The sequence below is a fragment of the Clytia hemisphaerica genome, unplaced genomic scaffold (assembly GCF_902728285.1).
Source record: "Clytia hemisphaerica strain Z4C2 unplaced genomic scaffold, Clytia hemisphaerica genome assembly, whole genome shotgun sequence".
Lineage (NCBI taxonomy): Eukaryota > Metazoa > Cnidaria > Hydrozoa > Leptothecata > Clytiidae > Clytia > Clytia hemisphaerica.
Genome location: NW_027103834.1, coordinates 811,151 through 825,764, shown reverse-complemented (window position 1 = coordinate 825,764; position 14,614 = coordinate 811,151). Strand labels below are relative to the sequence as shown.

At 38.1% G+C, this 14,614-nt stretch overlaps 1 pseudogene; it reads left to right on the top strand.

The window, feature by feature from the left end:
* The first annotated feature begins 1,141 nt into the window (after positions 1-1,141).
* Positions 1,142-6,346, top strand: LOC136806975 (axoneme-associated protein mst101(2)-like; annotated as a pseudogene).
* The last annotated feature ends 8,268 nt before the right edge of the window (positions 6,347-14,614 follow it).

Genomic DNA, 14,614 nt, shown 5'->3' with positions numbered 1-14,614 from the left:
GAGTCCTTGCAATAGTTTATTGTTCAACTTGGAGAGGGAATGTTTGTAAACATAGAATTTTTTTCATAGCAGTTATTTGCAGTGAGGATATTATTGCGATTCTCAGATTTACGGAAAACACCAGCTTTTTGCTGATTTTTGCCTCGATTGCTCAAAACCCGTAACCTTTTTACCTTGAGGGAAGAAAAAAATTAGAGTTTTTGGCTTTGCCAAAAAAACGCCTAGTCAAAAATTTTTCATCTTCGCAGGATCCATTCCCAACCTCAAAATACATCTTTTTGTCTAGGGGTTTGTTTGGCAAATTCTTCCTTCGAAGAATATCGATCACTTTCGTTTTCCCCTGGAGACCGCGAGAGAAAAAATATTAGGGCCCGCCTAGACTCGCTTTCGTTTTGTATAATTTTATAATGACGTATAAGGTAGCGTAATTCATGCAAAAATAATATGATAATCTTTTTGTTTTTATTTTCAGGTATGCCGCCAAACAACATTGACGTCATCGTGTATGGATTTAGCATGAACAATAGGACCGGCAGACTCGACCAAAGGAACAAACACTAAGACGACCCGAGAATCTTACGATGAGGGCCTTTTGTCTCCGCCTGATATCATGCCCACAGAAGACGCTGTTTAAAAAGTGGGGGTAAAAATAGTAAGAATATAATAGCTTTTGTAAGTGTTTATTTTGCGAAATATATAACAATTTTCTAATATGGTCTACAAACTAGCATTTATAGAATTTTGATAATGGAAACTTAAATATATAATGAAGAATAAAAACAAACCATTTCAATTTTACTTATACGTTTCACCCCCGGAAAAATTATGTATTACCTATTACGTAACTTTACATTTCCCGACTCGCTAACTCCCAGAGGAATTCCGATTGTAAACCCGATTGGTTAATTTCGGAACATCTCCATAATGGCAGATAATTTAGAAGTGTCTAGTGGAAAGGTCGTGTGAATTTTTTGATGTCAGTATTAATTTTGTTGGTTGATGGCTTGTTGATTCTGGCAAGAAAATAGTAAACAGGTATAGCTTTTTCTAGCCAAGGATCTGAGGGATTCGAGCAACACTGATTGACAAATGGCCACGGCACGAGGGTAAGATGGCGGTCAAAAATCTACTGTCCCAGGGACAGTAGTAGCACCCTGACAAGAATCTGTTTGGGCAGTTAGCAGGTGCAGGGTGTTCTGTCCTTGTGCAACAAGAGAACGTGACACAGAAGGGGCCAGTTATAACCATCAAACCGTAACCGAAACCGTTACCGAACCACTCAAAATTAAATATCCTTTTCTTTTATTCTTGTTAAAAGTTCAATGAACTAAACAGAGTGCAAGACATTTGTTTCTTTAACGGTAGTTTGAGCTGGTTTGTGAGGACAGAGAGTTGACAGACAGGAGAACACAGCAATGGGAAAGACGAAGTACTATGCGGTAGCAAAAGGGTTTAAGACAGGGATTTTTGAGACTTGGGTAGAGTGCCAAGCACAAGTGAATAATTTCAGAGGGGCAAGCTATAAAAGTTTCACAAGTAGAGAAGGAGCAGAAGATTACATGAAGAAAGAAGGCAAGCACGAGGATGAAGAAAAAGACAAAAAACTGAGCAGAACAAGACAACAGGCTAAGGGACAGAAAAAGGAAATAACAGCAGGCAAAAAAGGCAAGGAGGATATAGGGAAAGAAGAGATTAAATGCAAAAAAGGAGAAACATCACAGAGGCAAGAAAGAGATAGTGAAGAGGAAGGTGAAGCAAGATGTGGTTTATGTGGTAGAGAAGTGAAAGACAATGCCAAGGCAATAGAATGTGAATCATGTGAGACGTGGTTTCACGCCCACAACAGATGTGGAAGAGAGCTTGAATTGATTCATGAATGGCTACAGATGGCTAAGAGCAAAGGGTTAGAAAGTGGGCCGATGAACTGGGTTTGCAGAACGTGTGAAGAAACAGAGGAGAAAAAGAGGAGAGAAAGGGAAGATGAAATTGCAAAGCTTAGAAATGAAATAAAGCAAATGAAGGGAGATGCGAAACAGGAAGAAGAGTCAAAAAAGCAGTTGGAAGAAGAAATAGAGATATTAAAAAGGGAGAAAATCAAACGACAAAAAGAAGGAGAAGAAGTGAAGGCAAAAAACAAGACACTAGAAGAGGAGATAAAAAAGCTACATAGTAAACTAAATAAGGAAACAAAAGAAGTAGTTAACGAAGAACTAATGGAAACACAGGAAAAGAACAACTTTTTGAAAGATGAAATCGAAATATTGCAGAAAAAAGGAAAAGAGGAAGAAAAGAAGCATACGAGAGAGGCAGAAAAACTTAAAAAGGAAATAAGAGCTTACCTGGAGACAATAGAAGAACTAAGAATTGAAAGAAGCAACATTGAAAGGAAGGTCATTCAGCTGGAGGAAAACCTAAAAGAGGTAATGGAAGTAAATAAAGAGCTTGAGATAACAAAAGTAGTAAACATAACATCAAGAAAAGACAACAACACTGAGCAAGACAACAACACTAAGCAAGACAACAAGGAGATTGGTAGAGAGGCAAGCAGAGAAGAGAAGAATAACAGCAGGAAAAAGTGCTACTACTTTGAAAAGTACGGAGATTGTAAGTTTGAAGATAGGTGCTGGTTTCAGCATGACAATAATAGGAAAAAACAACACAACAAGCAAGAGGAGGAACGGCAGAAATTCTGCAGATACGGTGAGGCTTGCAGATTTGGCCCAGAAAGATGCAGATACAGACACTACATAGAAGGACAAGAAGATCAAAGAAGAGAGAACAGAGAAAATGCAATGGAAAATAAGATCATGGCCAAGTTACATGACGTGGTGAGAAAGCTGGTTACCGAAAATTTTCGACAGGCCAATCAGAACTTCCCCCACCAAGCATGATCCAACAAAAGCAACCAAAAGAACCGTACCAAGAAAACAAAAAAGACAAAAAAAAGAAAAAAAGGAAGAAAACAATAGAAAAAAAATTGAAAGAAGTCACAATATACTATAACAACATCAGAGGACTAAAGTCGAAATGGGATAGCCTGCTTATTGCCATTGAGAAAACAACACCAACAATATTTGCCTTAGTGGAGACTCATATGGAGAGGGGAGAAAAATTAGAAGAAATAACAGGATACAAAATCATCAGGAAAGACAGAAATAGTCAAGGAGGAGGAATAGCAATCGGCTTCAAGAAAGATATATTTGAAAGCGTGGTACAACTGGAGGCAAAAGAGACAGAAAATATGGAATCCATGTGGGTGCAGATTGGAACAACAACCAAGTACAGACTTGGAGTAATATATGCGCCAAAAGGAGAAAAAGCAAAAGTGAAGGAGATCAGAGAAATCTATCAAGGGGTCGAGCAAGAAATTCTGAAAGGACAGGAAGAAGGACATAAGGTACTTGTTGTAGGGGACTTCAACTCAAAAACTAAATCTGCAGGAGGACCTGACAAAGGAGGAAAAGAGCTGGAACGGATGACACGGGAGAGAGATTGTGTGATAGTCAATGACTTGGAGGTTACTGAAGGCAAATGGACAAGAGTCGAAAAAGACAAGAAATCAGTTCTTGACTACATGATAATAGAAAAAACGGAGAAAGATAGTGTAATCCAAATGCTAATAGACGAAGAAAGACGGTTCACCCCCTATCATGTGATAAAAGATGACAATGAAGAAATTAAAGAACAATATACAGACCACAATGCCATAATAAGTACAATCAAGTGGAGCATTAATATTGAGAGAAGTAATGAAATAAAGGAGGTGATTGGAAAAAAGGGAATGTCGAAGTTCAGAGAAATCTTGAAAGGTCAGCAAATCTCAAGGATACTCCAAGAAAAAGAAGCATTTCAAGACAGATACAACAGATGGGAAGCAAAGGTCAATAACATCATGAATCTATGCAAAACCAAGGTGAAGAAAAAGAAGGAGCAAAGTAATAGAGTGAGAGTACTAATGAGGGCAAAGCAGAAAATAAAGAAATTGAAACCATCCAAAATAAACAGAAGCAGGCGAAAGCTACTTAACAGACATATAATTCACGAAAGACAACACAGGTATGCAAGGAAGATTCAAAAGACAATTGAAGAGTTGAGAAAGAATGGAGGTGGGATGAAGGAGGAGAGTTTCTGGGAATTCAAAAGAAAAGTCAAAGGAAAGCAACAAGAGATAGCAAGCGAAATGGTCAACGAGAAAGGGGAAATGGTATCGGAAAAGAGCAAGATTGTTGATGTCTTCAAAAAGTTCTATGTGGACCTGTTTAAAAAACCAGACAAAGAGTCTTTTAATGAAGCCCAAATGAAATCAGAATCGACAGTAGAGAAAAAGATCAAAAACATGAAAGAAGTGGCAAATACACAGGAAGCCCTAACTGTAACCAAGAAAGAGATAAATGACGTAGTAAGAAAGCTGAAAAGAAGAAAGGCACCTGATTCTGGAGGATGGAGGAATGAGATGTTGAAAGAGGGAGGTGGTGAGATGATCAAATCACTGAAAATTATATTCAACGAAATCTTCAGGAACATGATTATACCAGAGCAGTGGGAAAAAGTAACCGTCAAGTCAATATATAAAAACAAGGGAAAGAAGACAGAAATGAAGAACAGGAGAGGAATTTTTCTGACCAATACGGTCAGCAAAGTGTTTGAGAAAGTACTACTTAACAAGGCAGAGTCAAAATTGAATATAAACAAATTCCAGAACGGTGGACAAAAGGAGAGATCGACCAAGGACAACTGGCTAGCACTGATGGCGGTACTAGACAAGAACAGGGAGGTGGGAAGAGACACCTACATTATTTGCGCCGATGCAGAAAAGTGTTTCGACCAACTCTGGCTGGATGACTGTCTAGTAGACCTGAAGGACTGTGGCATGAGAGAGAGAGAGACCCAACTATTAAAACAGCTAAACCAAAGGGCAAGAATGACGGTTCGGACACCTTGTGGAGAGACCGAAGAATTTCAGGTTGAGGAAGTAGTCAAGCAAGGTACAATATTTGGACCATTGCTGTGCTGCTGCAACACATCAAAGATAGCAGAAATTGGAGAAGACGCAAGAACAGTAGTCAGCCCAAACCTATCTATAGCCCCCTTGACTTACGTAGATGATATTACAGCTGCAGGGACTCCCTCATTGGTTAAGTGTGTTGGGAGAAAGCTACAAATAATGGAGCATGAAAAGCGGTTCACTTTCAACACGGGAAAAACGAATTACCTGATAATTAAAACCGGAAAGAGGAAAGAGGAGGTTCAAGAGCTGGATATGAATGTCAAAAGAGGAAAAATTGAAAGAGTTGCAAGCTACAAAATCTTAGGCAACTGGATCACAGAAGATGGCAAACTTTCTGAGCAGTTAAAGGAAATTGAAAAACGGAGTTGGGCTATGTTAAATGAGCTGAAAGGAACAGTGAAGGAAGAATGGTTGGGATCAATGTCCACAGATGCAGCACTGCTAGTTTATGAGAGAACAGTCGTCCCAACTCTGATATACAACCTGGAATGCTGGACAAGGATTGACAAAAAAGAGATTGAAGAATTAGAAAGAATCCAAGCGAGAATACTCAAGTCCATACTAAGAATGCCATCATCAACACCTTACTTTGGCATCCTGAAAGAGACTGGGATATGGCCGATTGAAAAGAAGGTGGTCTATCACAGAATGATGCTCTATCAAAACCTTATAACGTCAGCCAAAGGCAGATTAGGAAGAGTGGTGATAGAGGACCAGGAATGCAGTGAAACAGCAAAGACCAATAATTGGGCATCAGAGACAAGAAGAATTGCTAGAGACATTGGGGTAGACTTGAACACTGCTAAGGAATACAAGAAAGAACTATGGAAGAAAACAATAAAGAGGAAAATTGCTGAGCAGATTGAAAGGGAGTTGGATGAGAAAGAAATGAGAAAGATGAGGCATCAAAGTGGACAAAGGTTTGAAAGGAAAAGTTATCTAAATAAAATGGGATTAAAGGAAGCTAGTGAAACGATGAGAAGGAGGCTTGAAATGATAGATGTTGGTAGTAACTTTGGAAGGAAGAGAACATGCAGGCTATGCGAGGAGAAAGAAAGCACTGAACACATGATAACATGTAGAAGTACAACAGCTCCTGCCGAATTGACAGTAGCATGCTTGAAGGAAACGGACGATCTTAACATCATTAGACAAACAAATCAATTTCTAAATCTCCAAATAGAAAAAAGAGACAAAGAGGAAAAACTAAAAGAAACATTGTAAACAAATCAAAAGGAAAAAAAAAAAAAGAAACAAATGTCTTGCACCTTATACGTGATTTAGCGGAAGAAGGTGCTTGTTGATGTAACACTGTCAACAAAGAGGACGATTATAAGATTCAAGAAGATTCAAGATTCAAGATTTGGAGGGTCGGATTTAGGCAAGGCTGTCGGATTTAGGACCATTCACGGTATTGATTACTTCCATCACAATATGACCCTGCTGGTGCACCCGACAGTCGGGTGCTGTCGGGTGTTTTGTCGGGTGCTAAATTTCTAAATTTGCGAAAACACCCGACAATAGCACACCCGACAGTTGGGTGCTAAAATTCCTAACTTTGTTACATGTCGGGTGCTGTTAAAAGCGCCCAAGATGTAATTGTAGCACGCGACAAAGTGCACCCAACTGTTGGGTGTTTAAATTTCCAACTTAGAACACCCCACAACAGCACCCGACTGTCGGGTGCACCACCGGCAGGGTCGTATTATATCACAATCGATAGCTATGCATGTTAGCCTCCACTGATGCAAGTTACCCAAACTTCACAGTACCTTTGTGGGTTTGGGCTTCAGGCTATTGGGCCATTCCAGAATTTGTCTGTAACAGGGGGGCGGACGACACAGGATTTCCGAGGGTAAAAGTTTTCACTAAAATTCGAAATTTCCAAAGCGAGAGAAGAAAATGTATGAATTTCCAAGGCAATTGAGTTAAAAAAGGCAAAAAAGAGTGGAATTTCCGATGCATTTTGCAAAAGTACATGAATTTTTATCGGAATTTCCGACCACCACTGGAAAAGAGAAATTATTTCCGAGGCTAGAAAAAATTAAAAAATGCACGTCGTCCGACGGGGGGTAACAAAAATTTTCTGGAATGGCCCATTTCTTAATTCTGGATTCTAGGATTGCATTGCGCGATTGCTCAAGAAGGAGGTTTTTGAGGTTTTTGGTGGGAAAATGAAAAAAAAGGTTACAGTCTTAGCTACCTACCGACCAACTGACTGACCAACCAACCTACCCATTTTTATTAAAAACTTCTAGGACATGAACCGAACAATCGATTGGGCCTGACCTAAATCCCTTTAGTTTAGAAATTTTGTGGCACATTAATTTGATTCTTCTTTTTTTTTTGCGTATAATATAAATGATAAAATGTTTGAACTCATAAAACTTACTGTAATAATTGCATGTTGCTGTAGAAGCAAAAAGAATTAACCCATTGTAAAATGTACAAACCTGTGTATGCGAGAAAATGAACCTACCATGATAAAATAGGATAGAATCAAGAATATTTCCAGAAAAAACTTTACATCGAAATTTTTTTCACCACTGCTCGGATACCATATTGACATATCATGGAAACATTCCGGTGTCTAACAGCCTTTCCGGATAAGAAGTATCCCGGGCTGAATTTATTATTGGCAGTGTCAAAAAAGAACACCATCAAATTACGAAATTACAGTCTAACCATATGTTGTTCATGGTCTAGCCTACAGAACCTAAGCTGTTTAGCTATTTTATATAGTCTAATTGGCCAAAAATCAACACAAAATGTCAAGCTTACGTTCAATGTTTTGAAGGGGGGGGGGGGGGCGTACGGGGTTCGAGATTTCCGAAATACCGAATAATTTTGCCAAAATTTCCGAAATTCCGTAAAAAAATACTTGCAATTCCGATACTAATTTTTTGGGTATTTTTCCTCTTTTTGACTAATTTTTCATCAAATTTCCCAAAATTCCGAAAATAAGGGATAAAAACTTTACAATACCGAAATTTCGAAGCCAAAATTCATGGATTTCCGATACCGAAACAATTTCAAAATTCCGAAATACCGAAGGAATTTTGCCTGATTTCCGAATTTCCGAAGAAAAAAGGGTCGATTTCCGCAATACCGAAAAACCGTACGCCCCCCCCCCTTGAAGGAAAAGCCACGTAAGTTTCACGTTTGGCGGAGGAGCGGAATCGGCCCTTTTTTCGGACGGAGTGGCGGAATTTGGCGAAAATTTAGACGGAATTACGGAAATTGGGTTCTCTGACGGAGACGGAAAATTAGACAATTTTAGTGCGGAAAAACGGAATTTAGCAAAAAAAAACTGCGGAATTTCGGAATTGGTAAAAGATATTCCAAATTTGCGGAATTTTCGACAAAAATATTGAATTTCAAAGGAATTTTCGGTGACGGAATTTTGGTTCAATTTAAGACAGTTTGACGGAAATTGGAGAAAAAATTGGTGGAATTGCGGAATCGGATACCCCCTGAAACCCCCCCCCCCCACGTAAGTCCCTCTTAATCATCAATACAATCAATATGACAAGGTCTTAGAGAACGGGGAATTTCCCTAAGCTTACGAAGTGTTTTAAGGCCTTATGTGTAGATTTTGCTTACGTTCAAAAAGTTTTGAGCGCACGGCTATTCAGCGCAAGCCATTCCCGCGAAGCTTTAGATTTGGGCGCTTTATGTAGGCGAGAGGGCGGGAGGAGCAAGCTTACGGGGCGTAAATTAACGCCCTTCATTAAAATTGCTATTTTGAAGGGGTTTTAAGTTATAAAATACAGGTTTTTCATTTTAACAGGCGAGCAGAACCTTTCTTTAGAACAAAATAATCAGTATCATACCATTAAAACACTTTTCTTTGCTAAAATCAGTCTTTGAGAACGTGCCTTTCAAGCTTGCATGTCACCAAAAGAATGGCTCTGATTCGAAATACGAATGGAGATTGACGTCAAAGAAATATTTCATTGATTAGACTAAGGGCTGATAATTCCCTTTTTAACAGTTTGCAAGTCATTGTCATTTTTTAAAAAGGTGTATTCAGCCAAAGTAAACCACCTATTTCAGTAAATTTTCGCTTCGGTTGTTTCTTCTTTTAGCGCCGCCATTTTGAATCCACGGGAAACGAAACATTCGAATTGGTCCAAAACATTCGAAAATCCTAGTTCCAGTCGGCAAATTGGTTTTTAACCTCCAAAGAATTTAGTTTCCAGAGAATTCTTCTCCAAATTCTCCGATTTTCAAAATTTTTTGTAATTCAAGGAACAAGAATGAGCAAAAAAGATAAATTTTGAGGCCGCCAGCCGCCCGAACAAAAACCACGATTTAAGGCCCCATCTACATTGCGTGATTCTCTAAGCTTCGCGCTGTGAATAGCCGTGAGCGAAAGGAAAAGTCACGTAACACCCTCTTAAGCTTTTTCACATGTACGTAAAATTTTTTATAAGACCTTGAAGAGTGGGTTATTTCCCTAAGCTTACGTTGTGTTTTAAGGCCTTTATGTAGAGTTTGCTACGTTTAAAAAGTTTTGAACGAAAGGAAAATTCACTTAAAACCCTCTTACGTAACCTGATAACAGATTGTGTATTTTCTAGCCCAGTACGCTGAAACTCTAAAGACGTAGGCAAAAATATACCGTTAGTTTTTAGCGATCTTTAGAGCGAGCTTCAGTGTGTCACGTTAAGAAAACTCCACAGCTGCTATCAGGTTACTCTTATGGGACAAAAACTGTACGTAAGGGCGGGGAGATTCCCAAAAGACAACCTTAAAGCTTTTTTCACATGCACGTAAAAATTTACTTAAGCCTTGAAGGGTGAGGAATTTCCCTAAGCTTACGCAGTGTTTTAAGGCATTTTATGTAGAGTTTGCTTACGTTCAAAAAGTTTTGAACGGAAGGAAAAGTCACGTAAGACCCTCTTAATCAACAAAAACTCTACATAATGTTGGGGAAATTCCCAAAACACAGCCTTACGCTTACGGACAATTTTCCGTAAGATCTAAGGTAAAATTTTACGTCCGTCGTGAAAAAAGCTTAATATCTAAAGTAGAATTTTACGTGCATTTACAGAAAGCAAGAGTAGGAGGAGGAGGCCTAAAAGCCTGGAGCTGTCTATTGTGTAGAATAATTGCTTATCATCAACATGAAAATATGAGCAATCTGATGATCGGCGTTCAATAAAGGAGTCTGGTAAGCGATAGATCATATTTTGTTCAATTTTATGGTTAGAAAGACTCTCCCAATACACAGCAACTTTTCAAAAGAGTTTACGAAAACTTTTTGATAAATAACGAGATTGCTCACGGGAATTTTTTGACCCGCATTCCGCGCGATAGTATTTAATCGCCCCCGCGTGTCCGCTCTGTCTGCTGTATGCAAGAACAAGCTCCTCTCTTCAGTCTTTTGAGACTTTAAAGGAGATTGGAGAGTGTCCTAACCCCTCAGATGGAGATTTCTAATTTCATAGGCACTAGGCAGGGTTTACACCCCTCTAACTGAATTGGAATAAGAGTCGAGTCACTCGACAACTGAAAATCTATCGATGATTGATCGGCTCTCGCATGTTGGAAATAATCGAAAAATAATTTCTTAAAGAAGTTAATACCTTGACAGGTTGAGACAAGTTATAGGTCATGGCAAATAAAATTATGTTATCTTTAATCATTGTTATAACTTCATGACTACAGCTGCGAGTGGTCGTATGGTTAAGGCAATTAGTCAGTAAACGGGAAGGTAACTTTCTTGAGAATTCGAATCCTACATGGTGCGTTGTAGTGTGTATTGTTTTGTCAGCATTGACCAAACTTTTTCTGGTTTTGTGAGCTCTCTTATTGATATCTTTGAAAATTCCCGTTAGAATTTCAAGAAACAAAAACTTTCTAAGTAGTGCAGTTTGACTCAAGTACAGTATTTCAAAATGGATCAGGTTGTTGGTGGAGGGTCGTGACTTTCCCTTCTCTTGAAAATCCAATGTTCAAAAACTTTCAACTACCTTAAAGGAAGAAATTTTGGCGGGAATTTAATTTGGCGGATGGCCAAAAAAGGTTTTTTCAGACCTCAGAGGGAATTTAATTTGGCGGATGGACGAAAAAACTAAATTTGGCGGAAAATTAATTTGGCGGTCGCTTAAAAATTTAACCTTAAGATGGCGTCAAAACAGCGAAAAAATAGCAAAAAGACCTTTAACTTAAAAGAGATCATATTTTCAAAATGTTTAATTTGGCGGGAATTTAATTTGGCGGATGGTGGAAAAAAAGAAATTTGGCGGGAACTTAATTTGGCGGATTTCAGTCAAATCCGCCAAATCCACCAAATTTTCTTTCCGCCAAAATTTCTTCCTTTAAGAGAAAAATGCATAAAAATCGACTTTCGTCTTTTTTGTTATCTTACAAACACTTTTTTCAGAACCACAAGTGAAAAGAAATGCAAAACTGACTAATAATGCTGCTAAAAAATGATTGACAGGTGCGGGTTGGCTCGCGCGGGTTAGAAATTCCCGTGAGCAATCTCGTTATTTATCAGAATGTTTTACGAAAACAATGTTTGTTGACAGTCATTTTAGCCTACAATCAGGGACAAAATACTTGGCACAAAAGGGAAATTCACCGGGGTGTTTTGAAACCACAATCGATTTGTAAGTGCTCTAAAGTAGGTTCGAAGGGTAGAGTTTTAACTCTGAGTTTTAACGCTAGACTTAAGACTTAGGACCTTAGGATGTGAGGATCCAAAAGTTCAAAAATGGTCTAGTAGGGCTTGAAATATAGCCTAGAAACCCATAAATCCCTCCCAGATCGAAATACTTGATGAAATCAAGTTGAAGGCCTGAAAATTGACATTCTCGCTCGAACTTCAATTTTGGAAAAATTGTAAATTAGCCAAAAGTGCCAATATTTATGACCCAGACTGTCTGAGAAACTGAAAAATGCCAAATTCTGCTCAGCGGGGGGTCTAATTTCAAGTTTCAAGCAATTTTTCGGGCTCAAAATCCGCCTTTTGTCAATTTTAGGGGCTAAAACTTGAAAAAAAGTCAAAATTTTCTGAAATTTTCACGTTTTTGACTTTTCGTAAATTGGACCTTTTCAAAAAGTTAAATATTTCACAAAAAATTGATTTTGACCTAATGAAAATGCCTCAAAATGGTCGGAAAAGGGTTATTTTTCACATTTTTGGGGTTTTCTCCTAATTTTAGACCCCCCGCAGAGCAGAAATCGGCATTTTTTATTTTCAAAGACAATCAGGGACAAAATACTTGGCACAAAAGGGAAATTCACCGGGGTGTTTTGAAACCACAATCGATTTGTAAGTGCTCTAAAGTAGGTTCGAAGGGTAGAGTTTTAACTCTGAGTTTTAACGCTAGACTTAAGACTTAGGACCTTAGGATGTGAGGATCCAAAAGTTCAAAAATGGTCTAGTAGGGCTTGAAATATAGCCTAGAAACCCATAAATCCCTCCCAGATCGAAATACTTGATGAAATCAAGTTGAAGGCCTGAAAATTGACATTCTCGCTCGAACTTCAATTTTGGAAAAATTGTAAATTAGCCAAAAGTGCCAATATATTATGACCCTGAATGTCTAAGAAACTGAAAAATGCCAAATTCTGCTCAGCGGGGGGTCTAATTTCAAGTTTCAAGCAATTTTTCGGGCTCAAAATCCGCCTTTTGTCAATTTTAGGGGCTAAAACTTGAAAAAAAGTCAAAATTTTCTGAAATTTTCACGTTTTTGACTTTTCGTAAATTGGACCTTTTCAAAAAGTTAAATATTTCACAAAAAATTGATTTTGACCTAATGAAAATGCCTCAAAATGGTCGGAAAAGGGTTATTTTTCACATTTTTGGGGTTTTCTCCTAATTTTAGACCCCCCGCAGAGCAGAAATCGGCATTTTTTATTTTCAAAGACAATCAGGGACAAAATACTTGGCACAAAAGGGAAATTCACCGGGGTGTTTTGAAACCACAATCGATTTGTAAGTGCTCTAAAGTAGGTTCGAAGGGTAGAGTTTTAACTCTGAGTTTTAACGCTAGACTTAAGACTTAGGACCTTAGGATGTGAGGATCCAAAAGTTCAAAAATGGTCTAGTAGGGCTTGAAATATAGCCTAGAAACCCATAAATCCCTCCCAGATCGAAATACTTGATGAAATCAAGTTGAAGGCCTGAAAATTGACATTCTCGCTCGAACTTCAATTTTGGAAAAATTGTAAATTAGCCAAAAGTGCCAATATATTATGACCCTGATTGTAAAAAAATTCGTAGAGATAGCTTATAGTTATAGAGCTAGAAAAATAACAACACTTACTTTTGTCATTTTATCATTGGAATTGACACTTTTGATGAAACTATAAAAAGTAATGGTTCTAAAGTCACTTCAATCAAGAATTACATTTATACTCAATGTGATGCTGGAAATGTAAATGGATATGAATTGACAGTAGAAAAGAGCTTTTGATACCATCAGTGCCGTAGCAACTGGGGGGCAAAAGGGGCTATGCCCCCCAATAATTTTTTCAAAAATGGTTATTTTGCGAAATGCAAAGTTTTTCTTTTTTAATTTGTCATAGTTGTCACAATTGAGTGCATTTTCAAGCAATCTAGAGCTCAAATTTTTAACCCCCCCCCCTCGGGCCAAACCGGTTTGCGAGCAGAAACCTTCGTGATTTTAGCGAATTTTGGCCCTTTTCGCGAAAGTAAATGTCTTTAAAAATTCTAGGAAGGGCCATTTGCGAATGTTTATGTTCGTGAAAAATTCTTGACAAAATAGAAAATCTGTAAAATTTCAAACTTTGAATAAAATGAAACTTTTATGGCACTTTTTAGCCCGCTAAAAGACTATAATATGACTTATTAGTAATGAGTCAAAGGACAAATGTTTCAAGCCAATCCAAGAAGTATTTGTCCCTCTAGGCCATTGTTTCATGTCAAAATTCTTAATTTTACGTCTTGTTTCGCGAAAGTTTATACTCGCGAAAAATATTTTTCCGTTAAATTCGCGAAAGTGAAGGTCGTGAATCGAAAATTTGTACGCCTAAAGTATACGTACATTATGTGTTAAATATTACTCTCATATTACATTTACTCTCGGGTACTTAATAGCTGTCCCCCCCCCCGCTAATTAATTTTTCGAAAATTTTCCACCCAGGACATTCTTATCCCAACCACAGATCTGTAAAGCCCGAAGGGCTAGATTTGCGGCTTTTATCGAAAAGTGAAGCCTTAGTTTGGAAGGATTTCCTACCAAAGTCACGTGACTAAAATATGCAATTTCACCGGTTTGAGAGATGTGAAATAGCGTTTGCCGCCTAATTTTTTTAATCTCGTGCTCCGAAAACAATTAAAATGCTAGATCCTATCCATCGGCACGAAATTTATAAAGTCAAATTTTTGCTTCACTTTTTTTGCTGGAGAAAGCTTAAAGTTGCCTATCTAGCCCTTCGGGCTTTAAAGATATTTGTGATTCCAACCCCCCCCCCCCCGCTTATTAATTTTTGGGAAAATGTTTTTGAAAGTTCCCTTTTTTGTCCTAATTCAGCTGTATTTGCCTCCTTTTCAAAAATTTTCCACCCAGGACATTTTTATTCCAACCCCCCCCCGGCTATTATGTACCCGAGAGTACTTTCAAAATC